Genomic DNA, 16,912 nt, shown 5'->3' with positions numbered 1-16,912 from the left:
TCTGAGTCCCTTTTATCTGACAGCATTGTTAATACTTTTGCCTAATGCCACTGTCATTATTATACCCAAATACCAGCAATCAGTACTGGTCTAGTGGTTGTACCTACCACGCACATGTAGGCTCTTCAGCCTGTTGATTTCAATTGAGCTCTGGTATGACTATGCAAAGGCCCCACAGGGTACATTCAGTGTTTCCAGAGGGACTTCTGAAACATCTCTCTCTGATGATCTGATCTGCAAGGGCACAACAGATAGAGATACACCCTGGTGAACTCGTACTCAAAGATGATCTTCTTTATCTGTGCATTTATTGCTGACTCCTTTCCTAGTTCATACTTCTTTGTAGCCCTCATTAGGGTCGGCCTGACTAATTGTGATATTCACAGTAACTCCTGTTACTGCACATATCATAACTTCAATTTGTACAATAAGCACCACAACCTCACTTTTTCCAATGAAAAATGTACCAGGTTGAAAATGCCTATTAAATACCGGAGCATGCTGATTTTGGTGTGGTTAAGTAACAAAATCCACGTTATTGCCGTGTTGAGGGAAAGAACTGTAATTGGGTGCTATTCATCACACTCAGTAAATTTCTATCCCAGTGGGATCAGAATATATTATTTGCAAAATATATAGAACCCTTTTCTGGGCCAAACGTAATCTCTGTTTTTATGTTTTTTGTTCAGCATTGTGCCTTTTGAGTCTTTGTATGCTGATATATCCAAAGCTACCATTCTCTTGATTGATCTCTTTAGTTTCTTTACTCACAGCTTTTCGCCAAACATTCAAGATCCTCCACCTTCTTTTGTTTTCTAACCAATACAATTCATGATGTCATCCATATATCTATACAGACGGTTGTTATTGTCAACATCAATTACCGGCAATAAACCATAGTTTTCATCTCTGCCCATGAAGTCAGCAGAAATCACTCTGGAAAGGATGCTAAGGAAACAATGACTATTGGCTACACAATAGGGGCCAATGGAAAGTAAAACTACAGAACTCATGTTTGTAGTGATGGCGATCCATACAGATATTGCCGTGTTCCAACAGTGACTTATCTCCACTAAAAATGGATAGTTGAGCAAGAAGACTACAATAATAAAATTCCAGACTGGGCTCAAGATGTTTGGCATTTTGCTCAAAGTTCACCAATTTAGATGATCGCTTCAGGTGTGACTGCGTATGATGCTATGCATACTAGAAAATCCTGAAGGTCAACCTAGGCGATATCCTTGAACAGTTTCTGCCAAAATTGCTGAATATTGACTGCACATCAAATCTAGAACTAAAAATAATGCACAGAATGCTGAATACAACCACCCAAAATCCACACAACCATGACCTCTAATTGCTTGTTTCATTCACCATGAGCTGGCCAATCAGGAGATCCAGGCCACCAAGAGACAGGAACCTTTTTAGTTTGAAAACCAGTAAATTAACACCTCAGTGGATTTTTCTTTTGACAAGAATTGCAAATGGAAAGTCTTCCTAGCCCAGTGATGTTGGATTCAGCCCAAAGCTTAATTGTAGTTTCTTTGACCCCTTCATGTGCAGACCCTTTGTTATTTGTCTTTGTTGCCCATTAGCGTAGTGATCCCAAACACCCTACTCTCGAGAGGGATCTCCTCTTCCTTTACCTTTTCTTATCTTAACCTGTCCCTCAACTCACCTTGGCTGTTCCAAACTGACCCTGTGATTAGTGGGTCAATCTTATTCTACCTCTTGCCCATCGCTGTTGATTTGTGCATTGTCCTCTCCCTACACCTTTGCCTGAGCATGTGTTTACATTCCTCACTTGTCCCTTCCCAATAGTCCCAGCCATAACCAGAGACCGATACCCGAGAATCACTGACTGAATGAGTTCATCTAACCTATTAGATAACTCAGACACTATAGGTTACTATGGTACACAGTCTAAATATCGATTCCTAAATATCGACCTACAGAAATATCAGGTTGGAAATATCGAAGGTACAAAATATCGAGGTCAAGAATATCTTTGGACAGAATTTCGACCCTAAGGTAAGTAATATCGATTTTTTTATATCGATGTAAGTAATATCGAAGTTAGTAATATCGATATCAAATATATCAATGTTACTAATCTCGATGTTACTAATATCGATATTTGTATTATTGTTATGTATTTTATTATGTATTCAATATGTATGTATGATATGTTTTTTGTTCAGTATTTTACTTGTTTTTAGTTATATGTGTACTATTTTTATATATTAATAATGTTATTTTTAAGTCAATTTTATGTTTAAGTACCGGAGCGGGTTGTGGGTTTATAGGGGAATTTGGTGGGAAGCAATTTAATTATACTGAATTAATTAACAATTTTTAGGAATTGTAAATTAAATTTGATTAATTTTTGCGTTTAAATTCTGTAGCGGGTTGTGGGTTTATAGGGGAATTGGGTGGGAAGTAATTTAATTGGAATTAAGTAATGATATATTTTTATTTATTGGTATTGATAAATATTTTATTTTTAATTCATTATTAATTGGCATTTAAGTATTTTAATTGGTAATTCATTTTTTTAATTGGTGATTAAGGTTTGTAATTGGTAATTAAGGTTTTTTAATTGGTTAATAATTTTTTTAATTGGTAATAAAAAAAAATGGCAATTAATATTTTTAATTGGTAATTAATTTGGAATAATTGGAATTTATTTTTTATTAATTGGTAATTAATGTTACATTTTTGGGTATAAAAATAATGTTATTGTTTAATATTTTTTAATTGTTAATCATTTTTTAATAACTAATATGTTTTGTTATGTAAAATATTTTATTGTTCAATATGTATTATTTGGTAACTAATATTTATTAATTAATATTTATTGGTATTTATTGTTAATTTATTGTAAATTAATTATGAAATTGTAATTATGTGTTTAATAATTATTAATGGGTATTTATAAATGATGTAGAGTTATTTAAACATTTAATTATTAATTATTTTAAATACAAAAATTATTTAGAAGTATGTTATATTTAACTTTTACGCTATCAAACGCTTTCCCTACTGTTGCACTCTCTGGAGCTGGAATAGTAATGTTTTCCCCGACTCTATCCAACACTTTCTCTACTGTTGCACTCTCTGGAGTTGGAATAGTAATTTTTACCCCTACGCTATCCAAAGCTTTCCCTACTGTTGCACTCTTTGGAGTGGGAATAGTAATTTTTACCCCTACACTATCCAAAGCTTTCCCTACTGTTGCACTCTCTGGAGTAGGAATATTAATTTTTACCCCTACGCTATCCAACGCTTTCCCTACTGTTGCACTCTCTGGAGTTGGAATAGTAATTTTTACACCTACAGTATCCAACGCTTTCCCTACTGTTGCATTTTCTGGATTGGGAATAGTAATTTTAAGTCCTACGCTATCCAACGTTTTCATTACTGTATTTTTTTGGGACTTTGAATAGTAGTTTTATTTATTTAGCAATGTAATATTTTTTGTATTATTAAAATTAAAAATATTGAAAGTATATTTAATTTTTTTAATTTATTAAACATAATTATTAACTTTTTATTTATGTTATTGTTTTATGAGTGTAGATGTATTTGTAGTTTATATGTTTTATTAATTTATAAGTTATTAAAATGATTATTAAAACATATTAAGTAAGTATATATTATATATTTAATGTATATGTTTAGTTAATGTTTTATTATTATATATGTATTATTTATTAATTTTAAACATTATTAAATATTTTTAACTATATTTATTTTATTTATAAGTATTATTTACTTTATTTTACCCCAAAAAAATTAACCGAAAAAAACTATATTTTTAATAAAGATATTTTTAACATCGATATTTTTGTACTTACCATGTTGTAAATAGGATGTCGATATTCTTGTCTTCAATATTCCTGCATCGATATTTTTGTAGGTCAATATTTTGTAGGTCGATATTCTGTCAGTGATTCGGTTACTATAGGCTACTACTTTGCTAGTTTGAGCTTTAATACTCTAACGCGGACCGCTCAGTTTTTGTGAGGGCCCGCAAAGATTACAAAAATGCAATTAGCAAAGCAAAGGCCTCACATATCTCTGAAAGAATTGGCTCAGCGCGCAACAAATCTAAAGAAGTATTCAAAATTATGAATGACTTTTCATCAGATCACAGAGTACTTCCCACTCAGGCCCCAACCCAAGAAACCTGTTACGCGCTCAATACCTTCTTTATACAGAAAATTGCAGATATTAAGAATGCTATCTCTTCCTCCGTCCCTGCCAGTCCTCTAGACTCCCTCTCTCTCAATCCCTGCTCCCTCGCCCAGTTCCCAGCCATCACTGCCAGTACTCTTTCAGAACTCACTCCCCGCATCAAATCAGGATCTCCTAAGGACTGCTGTCCTCCCCAAGTCTTCAGAGCAGTCTTCTCATCTTTACCTGATAGTATTCTTCCTCTCCTGAACGCCTCCCTGAGCACTGGTTCGGTCCCCAGTACGTTCAAGGAGGCCCCTTCTGAAAAAAACGGGGGCCGATCCCGCTAACCCTGCTAACTATCGGTCCATTTCCCTCCTGCCCTACATCTCTAAACTCCTGGAGGCTCATGTGACCACCTGCCTGTCGGCATTTATAGAGAGCTCTGGCTTCTTGGAACCTATTCAAGCTGGCTTCAGGCCAGCGCACTCTACTGAAGCAGTCATCTTGAAAGTCCTTGATACTCTCCGGGAGAATGCTGACAGGGGGCCCCACAGGCACTGGTCCTTCTGGATCTTTCGGCCACATTCAACACGGTGGACCATGACATCCTTCTCCACCGTGTCGGACAGGCTGGCCATCCGGGGCCCTGCCAGGGAATGGATTAAGTCCTTCCTCTCGGGCAGAGTGCAAACAGTCCATCTAGGCCCCTTCACAGCAACACGGATGCCCACCACTTGTGGAGTACCGCAGGGATCCTCCCTTTCACCTCTACTGTTTAATTTATACCTCCGGCCGCTAATCCTCTTATTGAGAAACTGGAAGTGCACCATCCTTAATTACGCAGATGATATGCAGATCATCTTCCCCTTGGACACCCCTGACGCCGCATCTGATTTTCAGGCAGTGATGCTCCACATCCAACAATGGATGGTATCTAACCAGCTCAAATTAAATCCGGAGAAAACTGAGCTCATCTTGCCTGGTATCAGTGCGGCTCACTGAGGCCCACAGTTCTGGCCAATGGAGCTAGGTACGCCCCCAGCCCGTCGAGCTCGGTGAAAAGCTTCAGCGTCACCATCGACACCGATCTCTCCCTTAAATCCCATGTCGGAGCTACCATCTCGGCCAGCATGTTTCAGTTAAGGAAAATTCGGAAAATCTCTCACCTACTCTCACATGATGCATTGGTGCAAATTGTTATCTCCCTTGTCATTTCCCGTCTTGACTTTTCCAACTCCCTTCACTGGGGCCTACCCAACTCCCTGCTTCATCGTCTCCAGATTTTGCAGAACCAGGCTGCAAGGCTCATTTATAAAGTTCCAAAATGGCAGTCAGCAAGGCCCCTTCTGTCCAAATTACACTGGCTGCCTATTGAACACAGAGCCGCTTTTAAGCCCGGCAGTGCAAGTGCCCGGCCTTCTTGAAATCTCTTATCACCTCGCATTGTCCAGCCCGTAATCTTCGTTCAGCCCATCTTCATCTCCTAACCACCCCGGTGGTCAAACTTAAGAAACTGGGTGGCCGCAGATTCAGCTATCTGGCACCCATACTGTGGAATCCATCCCCCTAGGAATCAAGACCTCCGATACCCTACTGAGTTTCAGGAAGAGCTTAAAAACCTGGCTCTTCTCGAACTCCATCTAGCCTTTTACCATCACCCACTATCATCTTATTTCAGCGCCAGGAAACCTACGGTGACAGTGCGCTTTATAAGTACAGCCTAACAATAACTATAGCCCCTCTAAACTTATCTCCCTTCCACATAGATAGTCATGAGGGTCGTTCTATGCCCGTCACTGTTATTTCCCAAAATGTTAACGACCTTCCACTTTTGTTAAATTAAAAAAATCTTATTATACTTTTTCTGCAAGTCTTTCGACATTGTATTACTCAAAGAGATTCACCACTAACCACTCCAACCTAAGAAACTGAAAGTAGACTAGGTGGACAAAATAATCTACTGTAACCACACAATATCACCATCAGTCCCCCACCCACCCTCTTTTAACAGTTACAAGAATATGGCATTGAGATTCTGATCAGAAAGTCAAAACCCTGCAAAGTTCTGAAGAGGTGGGCTGACCAGGAAGGAAGATGTGCTTTCGTTAATTTATCTAATCGCTCACCACCTTTTCAAGTGGCTCTTCTCCTCAGTAACCAGGCTGCTACTGTAATTTAGTTATTTTGAGTGTTTGCAGGGGTAATGGAACCTGGCTGTTGAACCAGTGCTAGACAGATCTGGCCACATGGACAAACATAACACAAAGGCCTGTCAATGCAACATGAGATCATAGCAAGCCTTGCCCAGGTACACGTTTGGCGGTTGACACAACCAAAATTAACCTACATGAAAATTGGCACTGATCATTTGGCCAGCAGACAAGCCCTCATTAATAAAAGTAATGATGTGAGATACTGCTGCTGCCAGTGAATAGCAGACACTTCTGGATCAACAAATTCAGGATCTCACTGAATGCTATGAGAACAGTTCCTCTGAATAACTAGGACAGGCACCTCAATGAGAGAAATGTGCTCTGAATGGCCTCTTCATTATTACATTTGAACATGCTTTCATCAGATTGATGTGACATTGTTATGAATGGGGAGGGTAATATGATATCTCCTGGCAGCTCAAGTGCCAAAGGACAGAGTGAAGCTCGAACAGCTATTCTTTATATTCACAACAGAACTGGAGAAATGGCACCCACCCCCGTAGACATAGTGTTGGAATTCAGTCATTCTACTGAGACTTGTACACATGAAACAATGCTGACATAGTGGCAGCAGAAGCATGATTTCTATCTTCCATTTGTAAGGATGCTCGTAGACACAAGTAGATGCTCAGAATGTGCTTTATTCTACAATACCCTCACACCACATAAAAACATATGCGTCCATTCCGTAGCCAGCCTTGTTTCAACTCCCAACGTCACCTATGCCAACCTTCTAATTGGAACCTATCGACATCACAATGCTGTGGGCATAGGCGGGCAGTGTTCCCCCAAGCGCATACAAAGTTCATAACAAAGTTAAGACATAACACATCCCCCTTTTTTCCAAACGAAAAACATTACATTCACAATGTATACTTAAAAATGGGATTCTGTAATATATCCACAATAAAACTATTCCTTCCTAAAATTATAATTGTCTAACTAAAATACAAGAGTACGTCTACATAAATGAACATCACATTGCTTATTCACAAAGTCATGTAACTTGTCGGGTCTCTTCACCACCTGCCCACATTTACTCACTTTGTTCTCGACTAATGATTGCACATCATTTTGTGGGTTACCATTGATATTGGTATCCTGCAACCCTGAATCCTCACCCACAACCGTTTTGTTGCTAGAACATGGATCACATTCCTCACCATCACTCAGCTCTACAGGTTCCTCTGGTTCTTGCCTTGTGGAATACCGTTCATCATTGACAACCTCATCCATATCCTGTACCTCTTGACTACTTCCATTCTCCATCAATCAGTCAAAGGTATGATTGTCAGGTGATTTTTGGTGGTGCATACATGTCTGGTGCTGCCCCTCCTCCCCCTCACACAAGGATAAAGATGAAAGAAGCCACACTGTTCCATCATTCAATAACACAAAATTACAAAAGATTTTTTCAACCACCAAAGGTTGTGAAAAACGAGATTGTCCTTTTTTCAAGATATCACTCCTTTAACTCTAACGCTGTCACCAATTTTAATGTGCACAGGTCTGCTCCAATGTCTTGCAACATAATATTTCGTGCTCAAATTCTGTGCATGCTTCAACCTGTGTTTAACCACGTCCGATGACCACATTGCTTTCTTATCTGTGACCACCCATCCAACATTATCTTTAGTGATAGGTGTTCTACCCAAAATGATCACAAAATGGGTATGGCCAGTGGATTTGCAAGAAGTAATGCAGTAGGCCCACATATTGTGGAGCAACTCCTACCTCCGATCCAAATCATTGTTGTTTATTTATAAAATGTTATATAGCTAACGTGGTTAACCCTTTCAACTGCACAATTACCAGCCAGATGGTACAGTGAAGTGGTCTTGTGAGTAATGCCATTCTCCCTTAAAAACTTCTGGAAAGCATCTGAGGTGAACTGAGGGCCATTGTCACTAACTATGCTTTTAGGTAAGTACTCTGTCAAAAATATTTTTTGTAAAAAAATGATAATATTACTCACATCAACTCTGCAGACAATATCCACTTATGGCCACTGAGGAAAATGGTCCACAAGTACCACAAGATATTTCTGTTCAAATTTTCTCCCAAATGGGACCTGAAATATTAATGCCTAATTTCTCCCAAGGCATACTGGAACTAGCAATAGGATGTAACGGTGGTCTAAGGGGAGTGTGAGTTAGTCCGAATTTTCACATGCTAAACAATTCCTTACCTTTCTCTCAATTTCGAGATCCAAACCTGGCTTCAGTAAGAACACTTTACTCTGCTTTTAGTTTTCCTGATGCCCAAATGCCCCTCATGACATATATCCAAAATCTTGGATCTGAGACATACTGGAAGAATCTTTTTACCATTTCTCATCACTAACCCTCCTTCAAAGGATAACTCCTGCCTTATGGGCCGATTACGATGGCGGTAAATCTGCGATCGCCGGGCCAGGCGGTGAGGCCCGCCGGCCCGGCGGTCGTGGATTTACCACCATCGTCCTTAAAAATCCCACCGCCAAATTAGGATGGCGGTGGGAAGGGGAAAGGTACCTCAGCGGACGCAAAGACCGTCCGCCATTGTCCCGCAAGGCGGGCCATTTTCGCCCACCTTGTGGGACCAGGTACAAGGGGTCAATGGAGGCGGTGCCGTGCAGGCACCGCCGTGGGCATTTGGATGCCTGTCTTTTGCAGCGGAGTTCCCGCCGCAAAAAGACAGGCGGAAAATGCCTTCGGGGGCCCGTTGCGAGCCCCCAGGGGGTGGGTTGCTGCACATGGGGGGTACCTATGGTAACCCCCTACATTTGCATGTACAAGGTGGCAGGCACCGCACGGTGCCTACCATGTTGTACAAGCAAATGTATAACATGCATTTTTACATTGTAGCGGGTGCTGCCACCTGACACAATGTAAACATAAGGGATGCGCCCGCCAGTGTGGCGGGCGCACCGCCACACCTATGGCAGGCCGTCTCTTTTCCACCAGCGATGATCGGCCCCTTAATTCCCAAAACATACGATAATCCTTATGTTCAAATCTCTTCACAGGACAGCCATCCCTTATTCTCCTGCTTACCTCACTCAACGTTTCATCTGTATTCTGGGCTTGTGACCACTCCTCCTCAGAAATACTGGGCCCCTCTTAAAGAACATTTGCAACACAGAAAGTCTCCAAATCCATTTCGCATCCCTCCATCAAAGGCAAAGGCATATGACTAAAAAAGTCTGCAACTACATCCTTCACGCCAGGCACATACTGTATCTCATAATTATAGTATAACAATCTTACAGACATGCATGCAGGATGTGGAGAGCCACTGTGCATCCCTTTAGTGGTAAGGATCTTCATGAGAGGTTGATGATCACTCTGTAGAGTAATTTTGTACCCCCAAATGTACTGTCTGAAGTGCTCCAGTCCCCAAGTGCAAGCTAGTGCGTCCTGCTCTATGACAGAGTATTTCTCCTCAGTAGGAGTAAAAGAGTGAGATGCAAAAGCAATGGTCCTCTGTGAACCCTTTAAATCCTTCTGGGTTAACACTGCTCTAATGCCTCTCCCACTGGCATCAGTTGTAACAACAGTATGAAAGGTGGGATCAAAACGTGTAGCATCACCAATATCTTTTTTTATGTCTCTAAATACCTCAGTCCATTCAAATGTATTCTTCAATTTAAGGAGTTGTCTCAGAATATAGGTTTAAGTAGAGAAATCCTGCACAAACTTGGCATAGAATTTGACCAAACCTAAAAATGCCCGTAAGTCATCTTTTTTTTTTCGTGAAGGAGCATTTTTTATAGTACCTGACAGTTCTTTTTTTGGTTTGTTACCTTCCCTGGTTATCTTATGGCCAAGGTAAGTCACTTTTTCCTCTGCAAACTTACACTTGCTCAAATCAGCTGTAAAGCCCTTTTCCTCCAGGATTCTCAATACATGTGATACTTTCCTATTGTTCTTTTCTGCTATTCCCCATTACCATGATATCATCTTGAAATATCAACAAAGCAGTCTATCCTTCAAGATTACCTGAATTAATCTCTGGAACATAGCAGCGACTAAGGCCAAACCAAAAGGTACCCTCTTAAATATAAAACACCCAAATGGCGTCACAAACATGATAAGCCATTTGCTGTCAGGGTGTAAGGCAAATTTATGAGATGCCGCAGTGATATCAATGGTGGAGAACCAATTGACCCCACTGGTGCGCAACAACATTTTCCTGATTTTTGGCAAAGAGAATTGATCGATCAAGATATTCTTGTTAAGGTCTCGAAGATCAACAAACAAACATACCTTTCCATTGGCTTTCATGGCTATGACTAAAGGTGCCACCCATTAAGATGACTCAACTGGTTCAATAATGCCAGCTTTTTGTAACTTCAGTAGCTCTTCCTCCACCTCACCTTTAATAGGGAAAGAGATATTTCTAACTTTGTGAATAGAAGGTATGGCTCCCGGCCTGAGCTGTATTTTATGCTGGGAACTCCTAAGCCTCCCGATTTTTCCTCCAAAATCTTTAGGAAACCTTTTTGCCATTTTGGTGCAGAAATCACTCTCAGACTGTAGAGACAAAACAGGTTTAGGACTGCTGGGATCTAACATAATCCCCCATGCTCCCTAATCCATCCAACCCAGATCTGATGGACCCATAGCCTACACATACAGCTTTCCACATGTTTATCTGTCCTTGAATGTTAACAGTAATTCTCTTTACCCTATCATACTAATCAGTTCCCCTGTAAAGGTTTTGGGCAAAATTTCAGGTTTGTTTGAATGGTTCCCACCCACTGGCACACATTTTCCTTGCACACTTCCTCATTAACTATTGTATAGGGCAACCATGGGTCTGCTACAATGGAGATTCCAACACCCCAATGGACAACTCACATACAGGTTTCTTCTTTTTACCCTGTACAGCATGTCATCAACATGTAATAAACATGATTTCAGATCCTCCTAATTAGAGGAACAACAATACAATTCATCAACAGGATCTACACATTTTCCACTCACATCCTTTTTCAACATCTTCTGACACACTTTGAAAGAATAACCAATTATCCCACATTTTGAACATTTCTGCTTGTGTGCAGGACAACTTTTATCATTGGCTAAATTCATTTCATTTCAAAAATCTTTATTTCGATCACAGATCATAAAAGATACAAAACAAGAGCGTACAATTTAAAAACTTATTAAACATGGTGTGATCCAATATGGTAAAATTGATTTAAATGTTGGATAAAACAATGGGAAAAACCGCAGGTGCAGTCCATTATACCAGTCTTTTCATCATTCGAGTTCGGGTAAACCACAGTGCAGTTAAAAATTTTGAAAGTGCAAAAACTACATGAGGGGAGAGGTCAATTTTAAGAACTCTATAAGCAGTTTGGAAGGATCTGAATCCCAGGTTCCTGAGCATCGGAACTAGCCAATATTTTCTGCTTCGCTCATAACCCTTGCAGAAAAAGACCGCGTGCATGTCGTCCTCCTTCGGGTTAGCACACATTGGGCAAGATGGTACAGTGGAGCACGCTGTCCAGGACGCTGTGAACGAAGCTAGAGGGAGGCATCCATAGCGCCATTGTAAGAACAGTTTCCTTGTTAATGCAGGGGAAATATTGTCCAAAGTTTTTTCGAGGGAATAGGTGTCTTTCATTTTCAGGAATAGATTTGTCAGGGACCCCTCACGAGTGTCATTGGAGGCTCTGGTGAGCATCATGGCATAGTATGCACTCGCGAGTACCTTTTTTGAGATCTTCATGCATGAATTAATAGGATCTATCCATAATTCCGGGAACCCCATTTCCTCGAACCTTCCCTTGACATAGGTCAACCAAGGAATCTTCTTTGTGTTCCATAGTTCCAGGAATTCCTGAAGTTCCTCTCTGTAAGTTGCAAGATCTGGGCTGGACCATAAACGCCTCCAAAATTTTAGGGGTTTAAGTCCTAACTCCTCTGTTATGGGTTTAATACCCAGGTCTAATCTGAGTGGTAGTAATGGGGTACTCTGGGGAAGGGCAACTACCTGTCTAAGGAATCTATTCTCCGTGGACTGTAACTTCGGATGTTGGGTATAGCCCCACAACTCACCCCCGTATGTAACCCCTGCCCTAGCTTGTGTTTTATATATATGAATAATTGGGGTAAGTGGTCGATAGCTTGATTTGTTTGCCAGGCGCAGAGTGCCACCCGCCAACTGAGCCAGTTTGATGGTCGCTTTGGCCTGGTGCGACGACCAAGTTAAATGTTCATTTATGGTAATGCCCAAGTATTCGATATTGTGGACCCGTTCTAGTTGGACCATACCTAGCTTTGGAGGGGCTCTATTACGGGAGTTAGGATTTAAAATCATGAATTTTGTTTTTTGGGGGTTGACTTCCAGTCCCCGCTCAGAGCAGAAGTCTAGGAAGCCGTCCAAGATGCGTTGGATCCCCATCGGGGATTTAGACAGCAACAGGGTGTCGTCCGCAAACATAATTGCGGGCACCCTGTTGCCAGTCAGCTTTGGAGCATCAGAGTTAGCAATCCTGTTGAGGTGGGCAATTACCCCGTTCACAAAGATACAAAACAGGGTAGGTGCGAGCACACAACCCTGTCTTACACCTCTGCGAACGGGGAACCTTTCGGTTAGTTTGCCACCTTTGCCGCACCTAACGCGGGCGTAGTTGTTAGAATGGAGTCTCATCAGAATTGCCAAAATATCCTCTGGGACTTTCAGCTCTTTCATGACGCTCCACAGCCTTGCTCTAGGCACCAAATCGAAGGCGGCGCGTAGGTCTACAAAGATGGTATAGAGACTGCCGCCCTCGATTACCGCTGTTCTCCAAAAGAGCAGTTGTAGCCTAAATATTTGGTCGATAGTAGATACACCCTCCCGAAATCCTGCCTGGTAAGGGGACAGGATATCCATTTCTTGGATCCACGCTTGCAAACGATTTAAGATCAGTCTGCCAAAAAGTTTTTGGGATATATCTATCAGACTGATAGGACGATAGTTGGATGGGAGCAGAGGGGATCCCTTTTTATAAATTGGGACTACCTCTGCTCCCATCCAAGTATCGGGCACAGTCATTCCCCCCTGGACAGCATTAAATATGAGTGTGAGGTACGGTGCCCAAATCCCCGGTTCCTGTTTGAAGAGGTCCCCCGGGACCCCATCCAATCCCGGGGCTTTTCCAGCAGCTAGACCTTTGATGGCCTCCCTCACCTCTTTTTCGGTGAATAAAGCCCCCGCAGAAGTAGGTATAATCAAGAGTCTCTCGCTACTAGGATCCCCACCTCCCTCTGCATACAGCGCTTCAAAGTGGGCCTGCCATACTGAGGGGGCTATGTTGGGCTCTAACGCTGAAGATAACTCAATCATGCCATTCGCTACTACCCGCCAAAATTTGCGTGAATCTCTGGTTGATAGTGCTTTCACAAGATTCTCCCAATAATCGTGGTCCCATTCCGCCTTAGCATTCACTAGAAGGGACTTGTACTTATTTCTCCTATCACGAATTTCTTCCCTGCTAAGGCGTCCCTTGATGGCAGATAGCAAATGGGCCTTAGCCTTCCTACACGTGGCATTATACCAAGAGGTCTTTGGCTTATAACCCTTCCTTTTCGTAGAGGATGTGAACAGGTCTTGTTCAAGGGAGTCTGTAATATTTTTATGTACTGTTGCTAGTTCTCCTCTGGTGACTTCATCTAGGCCTTTAATGCCTAGGTCGAAGGCACATTCTAGTAGTGGGATTAGCTTTTCGTAAAGGCAGGGTATTTTGTCTATACTACTAACCAGCTTCTCCCACTTGACTTTCCTACGATTATTTTCAAGTAGGAGGCCAGACTTGTCACTGCCAGAACCCTGTAGTAGGTCCTGGTTCCTGGGGAGGGAATAGGTCAGTTCCAGTGAGTTGTGGTCACTGTCCGTTCTTGGGCACACTTTGAAGTCAATTATTGCTGGCCACATGAAAGTTTTAACCATTATATAATCTAGTCGGGATTCACTGCCGGGTTTGTTATAAGTCGGGTTGCTTGGTATATCCGAATAACAACGCCCATTACATGCCCTGAAACCAAGATTGAGAGTAAGGGCGTTTATTTGTAGGGCTAGGGGAGTCCAAGCCCTTGGGGGTGGAGCCGCCGACTCAGGTATGAGCCAGCTGGAGTCTTCATCTAGGGAGGGACCATCGCGTAATCCGGGCAGAGGTTCATAGTGGGAGTTAAAATCGCCCCCAACTAGACAGGGGAGATCACACGGGATGCCCTCTAAGAACCCAGCTAACCCCTCTATAGTGGGCGACTCATTGTGCATTTTGGTCGGCCTAGAGTAGATATTAATAATTAGGAGCTTCGATGCGTCAGGCCATTCTAGTAGGACGGCCAACAGATCGTCGGAAGCGGTCTCCAAATTGGAGGCTTGGCAGCCTAGATCCGTTGCTATCCCTATCATTAATCCCCCAGATGGTCTCCCCTTTCCCTCCCACTTGGCTGTTTTAGAGAAAGAAGCAAAGCCGGGTAGGTCTATTGCTTCTCGCGCCCAGGTTTCTTGTAAAAGTATTACGTTTTTGGAACTGAGGTAGGAGCCCCACTCTGGGCAGTCTAATTTACTAGAGAGCCCAGCCACGTTCCACGAAATTACAGTTATGTGTGGTACTTGAACACGTGGCGGGCTCACAGCCATATCGTTGGGCTCCAGATGGGCCCTATAAGTTGCAGAGGGATGTGTGAGGCCCGAATGGCTAGTAGCAGTTGGTGGGGAAGAGGTTATCAAGGCTGACGTCTGGATCAGCACATCTAAACTTGTTCTCAGTATATCATTCAATGGGCCAGAGATTGCATCAGGGGACACAGTGGGGGGATCCCGGGGGCCACGGAAGCCCGATACCCCTGGCTCAGACTTACAAACGGTAAGTCAGTCGACCCCGTCCAACCCGTTTAGACAATTAAAGCGATTAAAATCGCAAAAAGGTGTGTCCGGCGGTTGAAAGTTCGGGCGTTGAACAAAGCCTTTGTGATTGCGTCTATAATCCACCCTTGTCCAATCATCGTGTGTTGGGGCCTGGTGCCTAGGAATTGGGGGAAAGAAAAAGGACACTGGGAGGGTCTGTATGGTGGAATCGAGGGATCGGTTCATTCCTCCACAGATATGTCGTACCGTACCCGGGTCTGTAAAAGTTACCAAGATACAGTCCCCCACTATGGTCTTCCTGGTCTTCCCTAGCCATGGAACCCTTCTGACCATGATGATCTCGTTATTAAAGTGGTGTGGCAGGGGTCGATTCCAGTTAAGCCATTTGATGACCTTTTTCTTAAGAGATTGATAATCCTCGTTTTCTCCTGATCTTAGATGGGGGGCACCAGCTAAGACCACCATTAATCTGTTAGCCTCGGGTGGAAGGTCTGGCCTCCGTGGTCTGGGAGTTGGGCAAGCGGGCGTGAGTGGGGGAGCATTAACCTGATCTGGGTGTGTTCGATTTAACTCTATTTGTGAACTATGTGGGGCAAGAACCACCTGATCAGTAGGTCTGTTGCTTTGGTTATTGTGCCGTGCTTGGAGTTGGACAGCCATGAGGGGTTGCAAAGGGACGGCAGATGGCATGCCACTAGAGGGGGCTTTGTTGGCATTGATTACGGCTTCTACTTTAGAAGGTTCCCCATCCAAGGAATGAGTTTCCGCTAGCTTTGTCTGCTTGCTTACTAGGGTACTCAGAGTGTTGAGAGAAGTTTCTAGTAAGGTGAGCCTAATCTCGACTTTTTTTAAACTGTCGGTGATGGGCTGCAAAAGGGAGCGAAGTAGAAATTCAATGCTTCCATTAGCAGAGAGTGGATGGTTTGCGTTCGGCATAATAGCCTCTGGCTCTATGGTGATGGCAGTTATGCTGGGATTTGGGAGCTTAGGTGGTGGCATTATCTCCGTAGTTTTCCCCGGTAGGGTACTGTTAATATGTTTTTTGTCAAAATCCAGATATGATATTTTGGATTTCCCCCGCCCCCCCACTATTTTCCGAGCCCGTTTGCTGGGTGGGGGCCTGTGTATCTCCGCCAAGACGTTTAATTTAGGCTTGCTCTTAATAGCCACTTGTGTGGGTTGGGTTTGGGTTACTAGATTAACCGTGGTATGAGAAATCTCTAGGGGGGCTGGCTCTGTGTTTTTGGCAGATGCTATCCCTGGAGTAGAGGGAACTTCCCTTAATAATACGGGGAAGTCCTCCAATGTAGAATTATCTAAACTACTGGGTAGCGCACCTACCTCTTGAGTAGTGTGGTAGGGGGTAATATCTAGCAAAGGCCTAGTTTTCATAGATTCGATGGAGCGCCTGCGCTCCGCCCTACGTGTCTCAAGTGAACCTTCCAAGTCCGCCTCTCCTTTGTTAGGTTTAAAGTAATTGTCCAAAGTCCTGGAGCTGGAAGCACCATCCCTTGAGGGGGTTTCCCGTGGTGGAGGCGAAGGCATAGCCTTGATTTGACGCTAAGAAGAATCAAGAGAGGGGGCCCGGCCCGGCCTCCTTCGGCCCCGGACGGCCACAGACGGTCCCGCCCTTGTCCCGGGCTTCTCCCGGCGCCCTCCCGCGCGCTCCC

The sequence above is a fragment of the Lissotriton helveticus genome, chromosome 9, assembly GCF_964261635.1.
Source record: "Lissotriton helveticus chromosome 9, aLisHel1.1, whole genome shotgun sequence".
NCBI lineage: Eukaryota > Metazoa > Chordata > Amphibia > Caudata > Salamandridae > Lissotriton > Lissotriton helveticus.
The sequence above is the reverse complement of the archived record's forward strand: the minus strand, read 5'-3'. Positions refer to the sequence as shown.